The sequence below is a fragment of the Canis lupus genome, chromosome 1 (genome assembly GCF_011100685.1).
Source record: "Canis lupus familiaris isolate Mischka breed German Shepherd chromosome 1, alternate assembly UU_Cfam_GSD_1.0, whole genome shotgun sequence".
Lineage (NCBI taxonomy): Eukaryota > Metazoa > Chordata > Mammalia > Carnivora > Canidae > Canis > Canis lupus.
In genome coordinates, this window is record NC_049222.1 from 52334727 (window position 1) to 52353925 (window position 19199).

Consider the following 19199-nt stretch of genomic DNA (forward strand, 5'->3'; position numbering starts at 1 on the left):
CACTAAAGTGGTGGAAAAAAGGCTATATAACAAAGCTAAATTATAGTTAGTCTTTAAAAGGCATAAACATTCCTTGAAGGCAAGGAGCAAAGGTTGGTAGGCTCCAAATGTGATCTGATCTGGTTTTCACGTCTTTGTGGGGTCCCGTACTGGGGTGAAATGAGTAAGATGCTAGGATGGATCACGGGTTTTGAAGTTGTTTTTTGTTGCTGGTTCAGGAAATCCGGCATACAAAACGGTCAAAGGTGAACTGCTGTCATCATATGGTCAGGGATGGAAACACAGAAGCCCGGGGCTCTTTGATAATCAGCGGCCCCTGGAAGCATTTAGGACTCGATAACGATATGTTCAAACACTGATCACAGTGATGTGATCGTCACTTACCACATTACTCAATGGGAATTCCTCCTCAGATCATGAGAATTCAGATTTGAGATTCATCTATGTAGATAACGACTAACCGGTATAAACAAACCAGGCAACTGACTAAGTAAACTCATCAAATATTAAAAAGAAAATGTTTTAACGAACTGACTGGGTTGGTTGTCAGTATGGGCAAAATAAAAGATTATTTCATTGTGTAAATACTTCTTGGACAGCTTTTCCCCGTTTACAAACCAGCTTTTCTGTGGAAGAGTCAGTATGTGCATATACTGTCAGAGGACAGTGGAAGACAGGTCAGGGTCGTCTTGCATTTGGCACTTAGCCAATACACTTTTAAATTCAATTTGGATTTAGGCTCAGCCGTGAAACATGTGTCTCAGTGTAGGGAAATAACAGTTTTAGGTTGGAAAAATATCACGATGTGTACCAGCAGCCTCTCCCCAGGCTTCCATGAAAACAGCTGGGGCTGGTCGGCCTGTTCCTATCATGTTTGAGAACTATGTGTAAACATTCTGAAATAGGCAGTATTTCTAAACTTTGCAATGAGTTGGGTGAAGGTTTCAAGGATCAAATATTTGAAAATGTTTGAGAAACAAAAATTATACTGAGAGATAAACCCTTGAGAAGAATGATACTGAATATAAAACTGGGATTTTTAACATTTCAGTTTTGAGTGAAGACTTCAAATAGACAATCTCACTTGTTCCTTGCTGTTTTAATACAGATTCGGGTCAGTTCTGGTTTGAGAAAAGACCATGTCCTGCAATGCTTTTCTGTTTGCATGAAACCTGATGGTAAAGAAAGGAACTGCTTTTCTTAGGAAAAGCAGAGAGGTTAGATAGAAGAGGAAGTCTGCAGGTTGTTAAGAGTGTAAATGCTGAGTGTTGCCTCCATTTGGTGTGAATTTGGTTGTGTTTAAAAAAGCAAGTGAGAATTATAAACTGTTTTCAGAAATACACACATATTTCTGTTTGAAATAATTAAAAATTTCCAATTTTGTCAACATTTCTCAAAACATGACTGTTTCACTGACATTTCACATGTTTTATTTTAACATCAGGAGAGACACTCTCTTAAGCATATTGGCACATAGTTCTTCCATACATCCCTGGACCTGAGCATTTCTGTGATACTGGAGTAGTTTCCATGAAATTCCTGGAAGGGACGCTCAGTTGATGAGACACCAAGAAATCTGCTGACAGAGGACAAACTTTTTTCTTAACAAATTTTATTTCTTATTATATAATTAATTCATGATTATAGAAAATACAGCTAAGGAAAAATAATAACAAAATAATAAATAATAAGATGCAATTTTTTCTTCTAAATCCTCATTAGAAATAATATTGCTATATCTTTACCCACCTATGATTATTTATGTAAAATAAATTCCCAGAAATGAGATTATAGCCTGAAGGCAAACAAATCCCAAATTCTGTGGTATAGGTTAACAAATTATCTTGCAGAAAACTCCTCTCAATTTATAGTACTATTATTAGTATATGAGAATATCAGTTTACTTGTTTTGTTTATGGTGGATTATATCATTAAGACATATTTTTAAAAATTTGCAGGTAAAAAGAAAATTTTCATTTTCCTGGACAAACTTCTGCACTGTCCATAGTTTTTCTTCAGCTTCCTCTAGCCTGCTAGCTGTCACCTTTATGTGCTAGTCTCCCCTACCCCCAAAAGGTATCTTGGGTTCCCAGGGAACCCTGTTCTAGCATGTTCTAGTACATTCTAGAATGTTCCTCTACAGGACACTGTTGCAATGGCCTGACCTTTTCCTCCCTTAGTGTATTCTGTGTTCTTGGGCTGTTTTTTTTTTTTTTTTTTTCCTCTTTTTTTTTTTGAGCTGGGAGGGGCAGACGGAGAAAGAGAATCCCCAAGCAGGCTGCACGCCCAGCCTGGAGCCGACTCAGGGCTCAGTCTCACAACCTTGAGATCATGACTTTAGCCAAAATCAAGAGTTGGACACTTAAGACTGAGCCACCCAGGTGCCCCAATTCTGTTTTAAGATACACTTTTCTCCCCCTTGCTAATCCAGTACAATAATCTTTCCTGTGAATCCAGTACAATACTTCTAGTCAGGGATTAACAATGGATGGCATCCTCCCAGATAGACACAGGCTTATCACTATGGGAATCTTAAGAAGTACACTGATGAGGAATGTGTTTTTAGTAAAGGGAAATTTTCTTGGAGACCTTCAACTCCATGCAGAGCATGGCCTTCTACCGTGGCCTTTGAACGGCCAGCCCAGCTGTCTTCCACTGCCTATCGGGTGTGGGATGCCCGTTCCAGCCTGGGCCTGGTGATGAGTTGTGGGCGTGGCCCCTTTATGGCAGGTGTCCTCTGGATGACAGGTGCCTCCTGCACAGTCCCAGGAGGCTCGAGTAGGGGAGAGAACTTGGACTGACCTACTGAATACTCACACGGATTTTCCAAGTTATACATAAAATGCCCTTCTGAAGTACCTTCCGAATAATGTCTTTTTTTTTTCCCCCTGGTGGGGGTAGGGAGTTCGAACAATTTTGTGAAGGTTTCAGTAAATTTTTCTTTAAAAGTTAGATACAGTTTTCTTTAAACTTAGACATAGCCAAGTGCCTATTCATTCAGACAAGTAAGTAATAGATGACTATGGAATAGTGCTGAGTTCATCCCATTCCCCATCCGTGTCTCAGACGAAAGACTGTTAGCATTTTCTGTGTGAACATTTTGTCTTAGTTTTTATTGATGACACTGACTTAAAGACACTCCGGTTTAAGCTAAGAATATATAATGTTTAGGTTATATAACAGTTACATAAATAGACTAGAGACCATTATTATCTGTACTTCAAATAACTATTAATCAAGTAACCAGCTTTTTTGGGGGGTGGGGTGGGGTGGGGAATGGGAGACTATGCTCTGTATTTTACTCCAGTGTGAAAGAAACAAATAAATACTAACACTCAACAACTAATTTTCAGTTGGTCACAAAAATGTGTGGAGAAGCCTTCTGTATGTTAAAAGGGAAGTTGGAGATTTAGTTTCTGCTTTCCCTCCTGCAGCCAGAGCAGCAGTGTGGGCTGTGTGGGGTCAGAGGTAGGATTTCTTAACCTTTTTTGTACCCTGTGAAGACAGGTGATGAGAGCCAGGCTAAGTATTTTTTGAATTGAGCAAGAATTCTTGAAAATAACAATCTTAGCCTTTCCGTATATTATGACCTACAAATGAAAACGAGGACCAGTTGAGGGGCAATATGTTTTTTAAAAAAAGAGGGGAAAAAAGCACCCTTTTAAGCCTCATATCCTGATGCACAAGTATTGCAGATAATTATAGAGTCTTGGGTGAGTGGGGCCCTGACTGCTGTGGCCTTCGGTGTGGCCTTCTCTTATTCACAGGAGAACAGGACTGTAGGGGGAGACCAGGAGGATGATTAAAGGGCTGCAAAGATGACTTTCTGGCAGTGTGATATTAAGGCCATTAATATGTCTGCATTTCAGTTCCAGTGTGCTAATATATTATTTTACCTATTAAAATATCATAAAGATTACCTATAATTAAAGATGATTTAGAGCCTAAGTCATAACTAGGTCTAACTTCATGCAAATACATTTAGAGTGAATTCACTATAAAGTGAAATTTAGCTAGCCTAATGAAAACAGTATCTATAAGACACTGAAAAGACAGAGAAAAGAAAGAGGCTATATATGGGCAGTACAATAAAAACCCTGACAACCCTTTTATGGATTCCTACCCAAATAGTTTTGTCTGGAAGGAACTTGTATAAAGCAGTGCTTAAGAGAAAATGTTGGTTAGTTTGTTTTCTAATCAACAATGCATTTCCAATATTGAAACTCTGTCCTTAATTTTCTTCATCACAGGGAAGAGCCCAGGCAGCCAGTTCCTCTTTTTCAAACCATCAGCATGTTTTACTTCACATTTGTACCAACTTGAAACAACAGTTACATTTGCAACTCCAGAAAGCAAAGATGAAACTTTGTTCTTGCTTTTGTGTTGCCCCGAACAATTTATTTCTCTCCTGGCAACAGATTTTAAATCTCCCTTCCTCCCCCTCTCTCTTTTCTTCCTTTTCATGGGAACTGTTTGGTGAGTGCCGACAAAGCACTGTGTGTGTGTGTGTGTTTTTTTCCCCTTTGCCTGGTTTCTGTGTCGGTGTGCACAGGCACGCATTCATTAACGTAATTCCTCAACAGCCAACAAGAGTGCATCATAAACCCGGGAGAAAGAGCCTCATAAATATTTAGATGTTCCCTCTACCTTCCAAACTGGAGTGAAAAGCTTATTTAGTGAAGAGTTGGTCCCTGGTTAATCTGCATGTGAATCAAGAGGGGGGACAAAAGGATGAAAAGGTGCTGGAAACTCGAATACAAACCCTATGGTCTCCAGGGGGTCATTCATCTTGTTCTTGTCAATACCATCGTGGGGCTTGGCTTTTTTCTGCGCATGAGCACACAGAGCCGGTCTGCAAAGACAGCTGGCAAAAGATGTGTATGCTTTGTTCTAGCTTGTAGTTTTTTAAGGAATGAAATTGCTTTACACTTTATATTTGACTGACTTCTTCATTCTTCTAAGTTGCTGCTAACCATAGGAGTGATGCATCTATATTTAGTGATGCATACAAATACACAAGACAGGAAGTATGAACCAATAAATATATTTTTAAAATTGTGACAAAATATACATAAAACTTACCACTTTATTCGTGTTAACATGTATATAATTCAGTGGCATTAAATACACCGGTGTTGTGTAGCTGTTCACCACTCTATATTTCTAGAATCTTTTCCTCATCTCGAACATGAGTTCTGTACACATTAAACTGTAACCCCTGACACCCCCCTCTCCCAACTCCGCAGACAAGATTTTTAAAAACTCCATGCCTAGGACTCTCCATGGAGTGAGAATTCCTGGCACTTGATTTTGGAGGTGTTGAGGTGTTGGACAACGGGGAGTGAAGGGAGATAAAGAAGATAAAGGTAACCAGAGAAAAGTCTTTTATCCTAAGTGTGGTTTCACTGAGCTCATGAACTCAAAGCCTGGAAATGAATATGGGGAAAGAAACTCGGCTGAGAAAATGAGAGTGAAAAGTTTAGCAGCTTTCGAAAATTCCCCATTATTATAAAGAATCAGTTTAAGAATTTCAAAATAAAATTCAAAGATAAAAGCCTATAATCCTTTATATGATCTGAGACAAGTGGATTATGTATTTTATAGAAGTATTCCACCAAATATTGGAGGGGGGGTATATTGTACTTGACAGAAAGACTGACATGAAAGCTAGGAGGATAACCTGTATAACTAACTTTAATTTATATTGTTATTTCCCATTTTACAAATCTCTGCGGTTGTAACTTTAAATGTTGCTTTAAATGAAAAACACTGAAGCGTTATTGGTCAAATTCCATCACAAGGCAACATATTATGAAGGGAATTTGCAACCCCAAATTCCAAGGGCACCACTTACCTTAAGAGATATTATAAAAAAAAAAAATTTTCAATGGAATTAAAAAAAAAATGAGGGCAGTCCTACTGAGTTTGTTTTTATGGGATCTTGTTTTCCTAGCACAGATAGCCAGGCTCCCTCTCTAAGAATGAGCATTATCAGTTGAGACCACATGTGAGTCACTAATACTCTTCTTCTCTCTGTGGAAGTCATGCCTGTTATTGTCACTGATTATTTAAGGAATTTTAATATTTTATATACTGTGAAGATAGCTGCTTTCAGGGGCAGGTGTTGGGGGAGGGGAGACAGGGCCTGTGGAGCCAGAGGCCCAGGGGACCTGGGGGAAGAGGCGAAGCTGATAAATTGGGAGCTTGTAGTTCCCAACAATGGGAAAACTTGCTCTAATTAGCTTAACCAAAAAGGAGGTTCACTGACCAAGATAATTGGGAAATATGAATCAGACATTAATGCAGCAGCTCAAACGATGTCATAAGGAAATGTTCTTCCAGATTGGCTCTGTTCTCCATATTGGCTACTTTGGCAAGCTCTTTCCATGCTGCATTATCACCATCGCTACTGTAGCCTTAAAATAGTTTCATCTGTTGCAGCCAGCAGTCCCACCAAAAAAAGAGAAGTGCCTGTTTTCCTGAAGCGTCGGTGGGAGTGGTAGCAATGATTGCTCTGCCTGCCTTAGGTCAGGTGGATAGCCCGGAAGGGCATGGAGTCCTGTGTGCACTGCCTGCTGATGGTGGCAGAGGTGTCAAGGCACACCAAATTCACATCAGATTTCCTCTGAAACGAGAAAGGTTCTTCATGGAAGGGAGGAGGAGTAAGGGGAAATTGGCTAGGGAGACAATGATAGCTTGGACAGTTCACCGCAGAATTGATCCTTCATTGAGTTCAGGGTATATGAGTTGTATCGGTGAGGGGCAGCAAGGCTATTAGCCAAATGCATGTTAGTTTAAATACAATAAAAGTGTGTTTCTTATTTGGATAACAGAACTATACAGGTGAAGAGGTCTGCAAAATGGCTCCTCTCCAGGCAGTCATTTGGGGACTCTTCTGGACCCCAGCCTCCTTTCCAGCTGGCCCCAGTGGGACAGACAATGCTAGAGGACACTGGGACGCTTCCTTGGGCCAGGCTGGGAAGGGGCACCTATCACTTGGCTCATATTCTATTGACTAGAATTCAATCACATGGACACACCTGAGTTCAAGAGAGGTGGGAAATGTTCATTGGCTGTGTACCCAGAGAGAAGAGGAATCATTTTGGTGAATTGCTGTCAATTTTTGCCTCATCAGTTACCAGGATTCTGCAAATGGGCTGGAAACCAGAGACAAATGTAGTGGATGAGAACAACCATTATTGTATCTTCACCAAGGGCTTTGCACATACGAATTCATCAGATCCTCTCATCAACCTGGGGGTTGAGACAAACATCCTCATTGGAAGTGAAGAAATAGAGGCACTGAGAAGGTACAAAACTTGCCCAAGTTTGCAAAATTGTATTTGATACAGAGCGGGTTGAGCATACAGGGTTGTGGGGGAGACTAGGCGACATGACGTTTGTGAAGACCCAGGTCATGCCAGGTACTTGGGAAACAGTCAGTGGAAGTTGTTTTATACATCTGGTCCTCGGGTTAAGCACAACATCTCAGAGAAAGACTCATCCGGAGCCCAACCTTGAGGCTGAGGGATGATGGGTGTCCACAGAGGTGGTTCCAGAAGGCTCTTTCCTACTGAGTACATGGGACTACTGGAGAACCTGGATCTGTTCATTAAATGAGAACCATTACTGAGCTGGCCATGTTCATGCAAGGGCAGGACCAGCCATCACCACGGCCTGGACATACTACCTTCCCCAGGTGGGAATGCCTGTATGATCTTCTCCTGTTCCTGTCTTCAGGTGGAGCTAGCTGCTCCTTGCTCAATACTCATGAAGGACTTCAAGCACATTAATAGCCGATTGCTTGTAATTTGGGGCTTACTCGCTCCCTTTGCCACCCAGCAAATTTCCTGAGGGCAGAGACAATTTCTCCGTGACCTCATAGAGTAAGCCATCTAAATGTGGTAACTGGATGTTGATAATAATCTCAATAGTCAATATGTATTGAGCAATCCCTGTATTCCAAGCCTACATCCAGCCTTGATCATTGTTACCCCATTTCATCCTCACAGTAACACTACAAGGTGGGTTTTATTAGTACCTTATTTTTCAGCTAAGAAAATTGAGAATTGCTCAGATCAAGGTATCCGCCCCACATTGCAGCAGAGCCAGTGCTTTTCATCATTGTACCACCTCACTGGGACAGCTTTTTTTTTTTTTTTTTTTTAAGATTATATGAGAGAGAAAAAGAGAGCTAGAGAGAGAACTTATGAGATGAGGGGAGGGGTAGAGGGACAAGCAGACTCCCTGCTGAGCAGAGAGCCTGAGGAGCTGGATCTCAGGACCCTGAGATTGTGATCTGAGCCGGAGACAGGGGCTGCTTAACTTGCTGAGCCATCCAGGCCACCCTCGGCCAGTTTTAAGTCCATGACAGAGACCCACATCCTATTCTAGCCAGAGGCACGGGGACATCCCGAAGGAGCAGGGAAGCCACTGCAAGATCAGAGAAGAATGGTTCAGTGGAGAAGTCTCAGATGTGGCTGGAGAGGCAATGGGGAGAGATCCCCAAGACCTCAACCAGAAGATGCTCCTTTAGGGACCAGGGTGGCAAACTGAGAGTCAGAACAGTATCCTTAAGCCCGAGAGAGAAGCCAGAGAAGGGAAAAAAGGGACCCCTTTGTCACAGGGTCAAAGATCGGGGCCTGGATCCCCGAAGAGCGAGGGCAGCACACCCAGTAACAGAGAAGATGCCGCCAGGGAATCTCTAGCCACAGAAAAGATTAATAAGAATGTTCAGAAACATTGGAAAGGGTTGACCCAGGTCTCTATTGAAATGTAAATGAGGTCAGGCTTTGGGAACCCCTGCTGGATTTTTCTGAGATTCTTTAGCAACCTTGTAAATTTTCCCAATGTTTGTAATTTTTAAAACTGACCTTTCTATAACTAAAACTCCTTTGTCCTTTTTTTAAAATTTGTGTTTGTTTTGGAGGCCGCAGGGATGAGGAGAGGTTGAGGAAGCTGTGTCCTTCCTGCAGGGGCGAGTGGGAGGGGCTGGCCAGGGAGGAAGGAGGAAAGCAGGTGGAGCCAAAGGGCCGGGGATGGCTGCTAGCTGGGGTGCAAGGGGACAGAGGAGGTTGATCCAGTTCTTTGGTTACTTCTAGAACTTAACCGGCAGACCCAAGAAGGATCCTGGTCACACAGAATTCCATGTCTCCTTCGGAGGGGAGGGAAGCCAGTACACACACTTATCTTTTTATTACAAGTGCAGTTTAAATTAAGTTAGGAAGGAGAGACTACAGGCTTTGCAAATCTCCTTTGTAAGAATCTGGGGATCAGAGGCACTTTACAGCTGAAATCGCTGGAGGCCGACCACTGAAAGCATGAACACTGGCTCCTGAGCTATCTGGTTGAAACTGCTGGGCCACATAGAAGCTTCTGGTTGCTGTGCAGATAGGGCCCCCGTAGAACAAACTGTGAGGTTTAATTAGCATGAAAATTTTCTCCCCAGATCTGGGGCTTCCTTTGGATTCTTAACGGGGGGGGGGGGGGGGGGGGGGGTCGGGGGGGGGGGGGGGGGGATAGAGAGTGAATGACAGCATGTTGCCGACCACTAATTTAATTCAATGCCAACAAAACAGAAACAGCAGGTCCAAGAACCCCTTTATTTTTTCTTCTCTGAAATGCTTCTTGATATTTTCCTGTGGTTAACATACAGAAACCAGGACCTTGGGATCCCTGGGTGGCGCAGCGGTTTGGCGCCTGCCTTTGGCCCAGGGCGCGATCCTGGAGACCCGGGATCGAATCCCACATCGGGCTCCCGGTGCATGGAGCCTGCTTCTCCCTCTGCCTGTGTCTCTGCCTCTCTCTCTCTCTGTGACTATCATGAATAAATAAATAAAAAAAAAAAAATTAAAAAAAAAAAAAAAAAAAAAAGAAACCAGGACCTTTTCTTCAATAACGCAGATCTTACAAACAATTTCAAACACAGCACTGGATCTCAAAGGCCCATTGAGCCACCTGGAACCACGGCAAACTTTAGGATCCATGGGAGGACCAGAGCCGTGTTAACAGCACGGGGTCGAGAGACAGATGAGCTGAACTTGGAGCTAGCAGACGCAGAGTGGTAGTTGTTTAGAACTTGAAAAACAAAACCGCCTGGTGGAGTGTTTTCCTGGTGTTCATTTCTTCCTCATGCAATTCCCCTTTATTTCTTTTACTACAGTGACACAGTTAATGAACTGTATACACAGTGGAGACGCCTGAATATAGGGTCAGATGAAGGATAAATAGCAATCATAAATCATATATTAAGTACTTTCTTTATTTCTTATTTTTAAGTAGGCCCTACACCCAGTGTGGAGCCCAGTGCTGGGCTTGAACTCATGACCCTGAGATCGAGACCTGAGCTGAGCTCAAGACTCAAACGCCTAAACCAACTGAGCCACCCAGGTGCTGCAATCTTATGTTAAGTGTTTTTAAAAAGCTATATTGAGATGCCAGCTATGTTTCCCATCCAGGAATTTCATGGATGGACATTAACAACACAGTTACAGGAGAGACACAGTGTTGCTAATATGCATACACTGTGTTATAGATAAAAAGTTCTATCACATCACACCAGCAAGTTCCAAGTTTAAGTTAATTCAGGGTGCCACTGGGACTGTGTGGGGAGGCTGCTGGGCTGGTAGGAAATGACCCTCTGACCGAGATGACAAGAGAAAATGGGAGAAAGCAGGGGCAGCAGGGGGGTGAGCAAGTGTGCTTGAGACTGGGTGGGGGTGGGGCAGCCTCAAGAGGCAGGCCTGAGCCCTGAGCTAAGGTTTGTGACATTTAGGGAGTGAGTTGACAGCTCAGTCACCGGACCAGGATTTTGCCTCGGGCAAATCTGCTGTAAAAAAATCAGTGATTTGTTTTTATTTTTGTTTTGCTGTGGTCCATATAGCATAATTAGTGCATAATTGTATAGACAGGTTACAGTAAGTGAGTTGAGTCAAAACAGGTATCAAGAGGACAATTCTTATCAAGTCCCTGTCAGGGATTCAGTTAAGGTTCAGGCTGAATCACGGCCCCCAGGTATCCAAGTGATAACATTTGCCCTTTTGGTAACATGTGAGGCAAATGTAAATTTTGTTCAACATCAGTATTATAATGAGGTAAGTGAGTCACTGAAGCTGGGCTCATAATTATGAAAGTGTTTAAAGGATTCCTTCTTCTTTTCGGCTACCTTGGTGTAGTTGTGTGTACTGGCATTCATCCTGAATGACTCTCTGAAAGCTGCTTTGGTAACGTGAGAACCATGGAGAGAAAGTTTTGGCTCCCTGGGTAAACGTTTCGGAGTTGGGTGTATGTGCGGCCGGGTGTGCCGACGGGTCCCGAGGCAGGGGGAGGTCAGCCTCGGAGCTAGTCTTGCGGAAGCCGAGACCTGGACAGATCACTTCAGGGAAGGCCCCGGGAAGCCAGAGCTGTCACTGTATCTCTAGTTGCTTCATATGTGCCCTGATGCAACTGACTTGCGGGAGCCACTGGCGAGTGGATGAGTGTATGTGTCTCCTCCCACCCTGCTCTCAGACCTTAAGTTCCTCAAAACACGAGCTGTGTTTTCCCATGGCATCTGATGTGAAAGGGGGGAGTGCTCGTGGCTTAGCTGCTGAGATGTGAAGACGGCATGGCCGTGCTGAGGGGCCGGCGGAGTAGACGCCCCTGCAGGGTCACCGGCCTGTGGGCCTGTGGTTGTTGGCTGTGGCCACCCTCGCAGGGATTGGAGAAGGCCCTTGAATTTGCATAATGCAGCCCAACGGGTGCTCCGACATCCCATTGTTTAACCTGGAGGTCAGCCTGCAACTGTCAGTGTTAGAACACAAGGATGGGATGCTGCCATCCTGGCTGCTCTTGAACATCTGGGAAGGCAGTGCCCGTCCATGCAGTCCTGGACCTTCCAGGAGGTGGAACTGCCCGGTCAGCTGCTGACAGGGCCAGGAGAGGGATGGAGGCCGCCTCCTTGTCCTCCTTTGTCCCACTGCTCCAGAGTCTTTCTACCACAGAGTCTTGAAGAGCTAGGGGGTCCTGGGCCAGCTTTGCATCTATGGTTTCTGCTGCTGGCACAGCCAGCCTAGGATCAAGGCTCCTTTTCATCAGGTTCTTTGTCCTTTTACTTCCTGGTGTCAGCAGTCCTGGGAACAGGAAATGGTTCGTGCAAATAGGAAGTGACAGGAAACTGATGACTAAGGACTTCTGAGTCTTGCGGATACAATTTCAATGTAAATAGAGTTATTTACACGCTTTCCAAAAACACATGTGCATTGATACACAGGAACTATACGGAGACCTCACTCTTCTTAGGTTTTAAAATGATACTATTCACGGAGGGCTTGCTCTGTGCCAGGGATTTGGCTGGGCACCTCGTGTTCATTTACTCACAGGAACGGTGACACCGTCTTTAGGTTGCATTACCCCATTTTGCAGGTAAGAAGAGAGGCATACATGGTTTAACTAGCTTCTGGTGCATGGCAGGGCCGAGATATGAACCCAGGGCTTCTGTGGCTGCTGGATCTCTGTGCTCAGCTGCTTCCTCCGAAGGCCAGTGAACCCTTCAGGGTGAACGTTTTAGGACTTGGTTTCCTTGGGTGGAGTTTAAAGACAATTCACCCACATCATCTGCAAGGAAAGCATTTCTAAGGTGTGGCAGGTAGTTAGGTATATGGGGCTAAGGTACTATTATTTCATATCTTCACACTGCGGGAGGAAGTACTCACAAGACACCAACTGACCCACTCCTTCCTCCCACCAGGCTCAGGGCTCAGCAGCCTAGACTCCATGGAGGCCTGGCCTCTCCCTTGTCCACATGGGGCGACAGGGTCTGGTTGGGGCCCTTTGATTAAGTGAAAGCTGCTGCCTTCCTGAAATCAGGCACCTACTCAGCTGAAATGGTGGAACCTGGGTAGCTGAGGGGCTGGAGAAGGTCAAGTCCGGCCACGGGTCCCCAGGGGTCAAGGAACCTGGTGCGGAGGAGGGGCTGCCTCTTCTGCACACCAGGGGCCAGAAAGCCCAAGAGGAAGCCGGTCCTGGAGGGACAGAAGGGTTATCGCTGGTGTGTCAGCTGATGGGACAGTTTACAAGCCTGTCTTTGAACTCTTTGAATGCCAAATCTTTTTTTCTTTCCTCATCTCATGATTTAACAGTTTAGTGTCATGATGCTCCCCTCACATTCCTTCTGTTCCCTTAACAGCTTTACCTGGACAGAGAAATGCTTTGGGTGCTGGAGAGGCCCCACCCCACCATCTGTCACAGTTTCAGCGGGCACTCTCCCACTACTTAATTCCAGGCTCACACTATAAATGCAGGGCACCCATTTTAGAACTGTTAAACAAATGTGTTACTCACTTCACCGTGCTGCATTTTATTTCTATCCGAAAAACCATGCTTACAACCAACTGGTATCGAGGAAAAACAGTGTCACCAAGGCCAGTTCACCAAGTTGGGGGCCCTAGAAGATCTACAGAATGTAACTGTAACACATTTTTAAAAATGGGCTTGGACAGAATAATTAGGAAATAGTAAATGCTGGCATCATCAGTATTACTTGTAGAGTTCAGCAAAGGAACGTGAATGGCTATCTAGGACAGAGGATAGAGCAGAACAGAGGTGCTTCTTTGGTGTGAAATACACAGTTTTCCATAAGGCGAATGATTACTCATTTTTCAGCTCTGGCAACAACTTGTTTTTTAAAACATTATTTGGCGGAAAATAGAAAGTAAAACTGAAAACTTTGGTATTTCATTGTAACTGGGTTAATATGATTTACATACATTTTTTTTTTCTAAACTTGGATGCATACCCAAAGAGCCTATATAAATATATAGGTATATATGTAATATATATTAACTAAAACTTATTATATTGTTATATTATGTATATATTTATTAGCCAAATACTCAATTCAGTTGCAGCCAATAAAAACTAGTAAAACTCAGATTTCATGAAAATATGAACTAAGCAATTTTCTAAATATGCAAACAAGCTGACACAAATGTAAATATTATTCAAAATGTTTTTTGACAATCGGTACAGCAGAAGTGCAGGTGACCCGAGTGGCCGTCAGCCCAGCTGGGAGCAGGGCACCAGGCATTACTCCTTTAGTTTCTGGGTCAGAGGGATTCCTGGGGCTTCTGTGGGAAGGACAGGGCAGTGTAGTTAAGAGAAGCAACGATGCCCTGAGTGGTGTGGAAATAGTTCAAAATTTAAAAACTGACAAACTTTATGGTGCCTACTGGTTGAATATCAGTTCTGTGAATAATTGCTTTTAATTTTATATTTAAACGAAGTTAAAGTGATTCTGATAAAGCCTCTTTGATCTTAAAACAGGAAATTCTTGTTTTCTGACCTATTAAAGATTCAGGGGACTATGGATGTTCTGGCCCCTGGTACTCCAAATGGTGTGTTTCTTGTGGGGTGAGAGGTATCTCACCCTCCAAAATGCTTTTTAGGAATCATGAAATCACATTGCAAAAACTGTTCACATACTAACAGACCCTGAGGCCCCTCCTTCCCCTTCTGTGTTCCCTATGTCTGAAGGCAGATTTTCAGATGCTACTATTTACTCAGGTAAGTATTCTGGGTGAGCAGCTTACACAGCTGCTTGCCTTCCCTAGAGCCCAAGTAGGTCTATGTTTTTCTTTCTTTTTTTCTTTTATTCATTCAAACAAGTAACTTTTGAAAGTAGCCTACTTGTAAAGCGTCTAAAGAGTAGAAAGAGGAAGGGGTCTGGAATCTACTCTCCAGGAACTGTTACGCTCTCCTAGTGGTTTCTCCACTAGGAACTCTAGAGGTGATTTTGTAATGTTCCACTTTTTCAGTTGTAATGTTAAAAAAAAAAAAAAAAAAAAAAAAGGAAAAGAAAAGAAAGAAAAGAAAGAAAAAAAAAAGACTATTTGGTTTTACCTTTTGTAAATTATAAAAATGTAAGAATTTCAAATATATTGTCTAAGGAAAACCAATATCCAACATGACTTTTATTTCAATAAGGAGTGCAAAAAATGACACCTAAGAATTTTAACTAGAGTTCTTATTGCCATTCAGTGACCACCCATCTGTGTACAGGGTTATCCTAGGTACAGAGGTTAAATTACAACAAAATCAACTTACTGACAGGGATGAGAACATCTTATTCAGTATCACAGAATTTTAGAACTTCAAAGGCTTCCAAAGTCACTTAGTTCACATGTCAGAGAGACTGAATTACTTACTTAGTGTTGCACAGATAGAGTGCAATTTTATACCCAGCTTTAGGATAGAGCAGATTTTATACCCAACACAGCAATCTTTTCTCTATAGGACATCAACAGTATTTCAAAGAGCTGTAAGAGCTACTGTCTAAAAAGGATTCAACATGACCACCGAATAGAACACTGAAAGATGACGGACTGAGAGAGGACAGCAGTTTAGTCATTAAAAGACAGAGCTCTAGAGGCACCAAGTTTCATGGCCAGGACGGCCAGAAGTGTGCTGTGAATCACTCAGGACTGAGGGTTGGTTTGAACCCGGTTCGTAGCATTTACTAACTGTGTCACAGGAGTCACATCACTTAAATTGACTCTCCGGGCCTTTGCTTCCTTACTATAAAATGGGGGCAATAATTAACTGAGAGTTGCCGGGTACTCAATGAGATCATAACTGAAGTGCCAAACAATTTGTAGGGACTCTATATATGTCAGTCTTCTTTTTTTTTGTCTCCCCTTTCTTACTAAAAACTATTTAGAATGTACAAATATACGGTAATTACAGGAAAAACGCAGCATTTTAGGCGATAAGTTAAATTTTAGTAAAGGATAATGGCATTGGATTAGATGTCTGGGACATGAGCAGGCACTTCCCTTGCTCATAAAAAAATGTTTACTCACATTAGTTATTTAAAACTAACACAGAGAGGGAGCCTGGCTGGCTCGGTTGGTAGGGCATGTGACTCTTGATCTTGGGGTCATGTGTTTGAGCCCCATGTTGGGGGAAGAGTTTACTTAAAAAAAAAAAAATAGATAAAGGCAGCATTTAAAAAACCAAAACCAAAACCAAACCAAACACCTACTGCACAGATTATGAATCAAACAGTATCAGTTTAATATGTTAAGAAAAATCTAATTACAGATGCATCCTGGATGAACCAGCTCTTGAAGACAAAAAGACAACAAACCAACAGTCCAGGGCAACACTATGGAAATTATTTTGCAATCATAAACCTATGAATCAGTCTGAAAGTTGATCAAAACAAAATGCATTTTTAATTCACTCTCAAATTTCTATAATTAACAGATGGTTATTTTTTTTAGTTCAAGTTCCTGTTTCAGTGTGGAATGAAGATGGGATTACATGGCACAAGCCTGCATCCTGGCTGAGAATGCTTTTTCCTCTAAAGTTTCATTTAGGGTCAAATGAGTAGAAATTCTACACCATCAGTTAACATTTAACCACTGTGCAGTGGTTTAAGCTAAATGTGAGTATTACATCTGCAACTATCATGTTGGTGGTTTTTAAAAGGCAGCACAATTAACGGAACAGCTGTGAAGAGCAATGCCTTTCATTTTACAAATGGTGCATTTGCACTAAGAGATATATAAATATGCCTCACTGAAAGGAATCCATGTTACTGTTTTAATTGATTCATTTGCTTGTATTAAAAAAACTCCCAAGGCTCTTCTCCATGAACACTTTAGCTTGACATTTGAGGCCAACACAAAACTGGCAGCTACTACTCTTTCTGGAAATTCTTACCCTGCAGCCTGACACTTTCCAGGTTTTTACCAGTACCCCCCACCTCCCAGGGCAGCATCACTTCAATGTCCAGGCCTGGGGTGCTAGTGCTTATTTCCATTCCCGTAGCATTTTGTCTTCAGCACTTGCTTTTATTAGTTAACTTTTCATCGGTTTGGGAAACTAACTCCCGGCTTAGCCTTAGGGGTAATAACAGGTATTTAGATATTACACGTACTCAAGTATTTGTCGATTAAAATATTCACACTTAAAATGTGTCATTTTCAACCTTTTAAATAGTAGCTGATAAGACATCTCACAATTGAAAAGGGCACTTGAGAAATCTAAGATAATAAACAAACATAATTAAGACAATAAACAAAAGATTATAGAAAAGCCCCATTCTCTTGTAGAAAGATTTAAGGATTAAAGATTTAAAAAACACAAACACAAACAGAAACATATTTGGGACACAGGGCCATCAAAGATTGGGATTCTTAAGTCTGAAGAACATTTTAGTTCCTGCAAGAACTCCAAGGTGATGGAAGAAAAAAAATGTTGGAATATTCAAGTTTTCTATTTTATTTTATTTTTATTTTTTAAGTTTTCTATTTTAAATGTCAAGAATAGCAATAAGCAAATAAAGCCAATCATATTTTAGAGAACAGAAGGTGTATTTCCACTCATGGTTAATTACTGATATTAGATGTGGAAACACTTTTAGTGTCCATATATTAGGTGACATAATTTTTCACAGTGAAAAAGCTATTATAAAGATCTTCAAGATGAAGTTCGCCCGTGGGTACCTCGTAACTTGTGACTATTGTAAGGATATTTTTGTAATCATGTGATTAAAGAGTCTTTCCATAGCAGCTTATAAATTTTTAAACTTCCTAAAGGCAAGTGACGTATCCCAACAATTTTTGTATTCCTCATGTACTTGTTATATATTAGGTAATTAATGGGGGTGATATGTACCTAAAATGCCTGAGGCAGGAGTGTGAGAGAGACAGGAAGGGATGTAGTGGATGGATAGCACAGTTGTCTCCAGAGGCATCACCCTGCATGGACCTGGTTCTGCCTGTATGGGATCAACTATTTACTACTCTGAAGCATCAGCCACCTCTCCTCTGAAGTCTGGCTATTCACACCTATCTAAAATGTTTGCTGTAAAGGATTAAAAGATTATGAGTAAGGGGTTTGCACAGTTCCTAATGTTTTTTTGAATATATTTTTAATGAGTAGCTACATGAAACATGCTATTCCAGGTGTTGGGAATTCCAAATAGAACAAAGTAGAGCCTTTGTTCCTGTGGAGTTTACAGTGTAGAGGGGAGGTGAGAGGCAAATCTACCCATAGACAGAATATGAGAGGTAGAAATAAATGCTATGAAAAGAATTAAAAACAGAGGGAAGGGAGTAAGCAGACAGAATACAGAGGGTGTGTGTGTGTGTATGTCCATGCATGTGTTATACAGGGTGGTAAGGGGAATCTTCTCTGATAAGACCTGAGAAAGCGTGGGAGGCAGGCCCATAGATGTGTGGGGAATGCTCTGCAAGGAAAGGAGATACCAAATGCAAAATACTGGAGTAGAAAGCATGCTGGGCCTGTTTTAGGATGGGAAGGGATTCCAGGGGGAGAGCCCAGTGTGCTAGGGGAAGATTAGAAACAAGGTCAGCCAGGCAGCAGGGTCCAGAGCATATGGGGGTCTTGAAGGCCTTGGTAAGGTCTTTGGGTTTTTCATGAGAGGGGACACATGGACGAACTGTGAGCGGAGAAGTGATCTATGTATACTTGAAAAGGCAATATATAGTAGCTACTATCAAATGCCGTAACCACACGAGATTTAATACATGGGACATGAATATTGATTATTGTTCTTTAACTCTGACTTGGTTTACCTAGATTATAAGAACCAGGGGAGCCATATGAAACTGCAATCTCTATCCATCAAAAATGATGGAACATCGATCGTCAAAAGTTTCATCCTGACTTACTGCACAGGGTTAGTAAAAGTGTGAAGAACATAAGCTTCAGAAAAAAAAAAAAATATATAAGTGGAACTGAATCCCAGATCCAGGACGCATGAGCTATAGGCTTGGGAAAGTTACTTAACCTCCTTCTGCCTGGGTTTTCCCTTACATAAAATAGGGATAATAGCATACCTAAATTACTAGGTTGCCTTGAAGAGTAAATGAGATATACATGGATATAAGGATTTAACACAGGGCCTGGGAGCTTAATAAGTAAGTATACTGATTAAGAAGGGGGAATGACATCTTTTACACTAGCAAATTACATTGAATAGCTTAGTTACCCTTTAAAATGCCTATTCTTTTGCTACTAACCCAAGTTGTTGCATACATTAATTTTTAAAAAGGCAACGTTTTTAAACATTTTTTTTGAAGAGACAACTTTTTTAAAACCAAAATACCGTTTGCTGCATTTGCAAAATTCATCCTTTAAACTGATAACTGAGTAGGTGAATAGTCTCATGTTTCTGTTAATAACAACGTAAG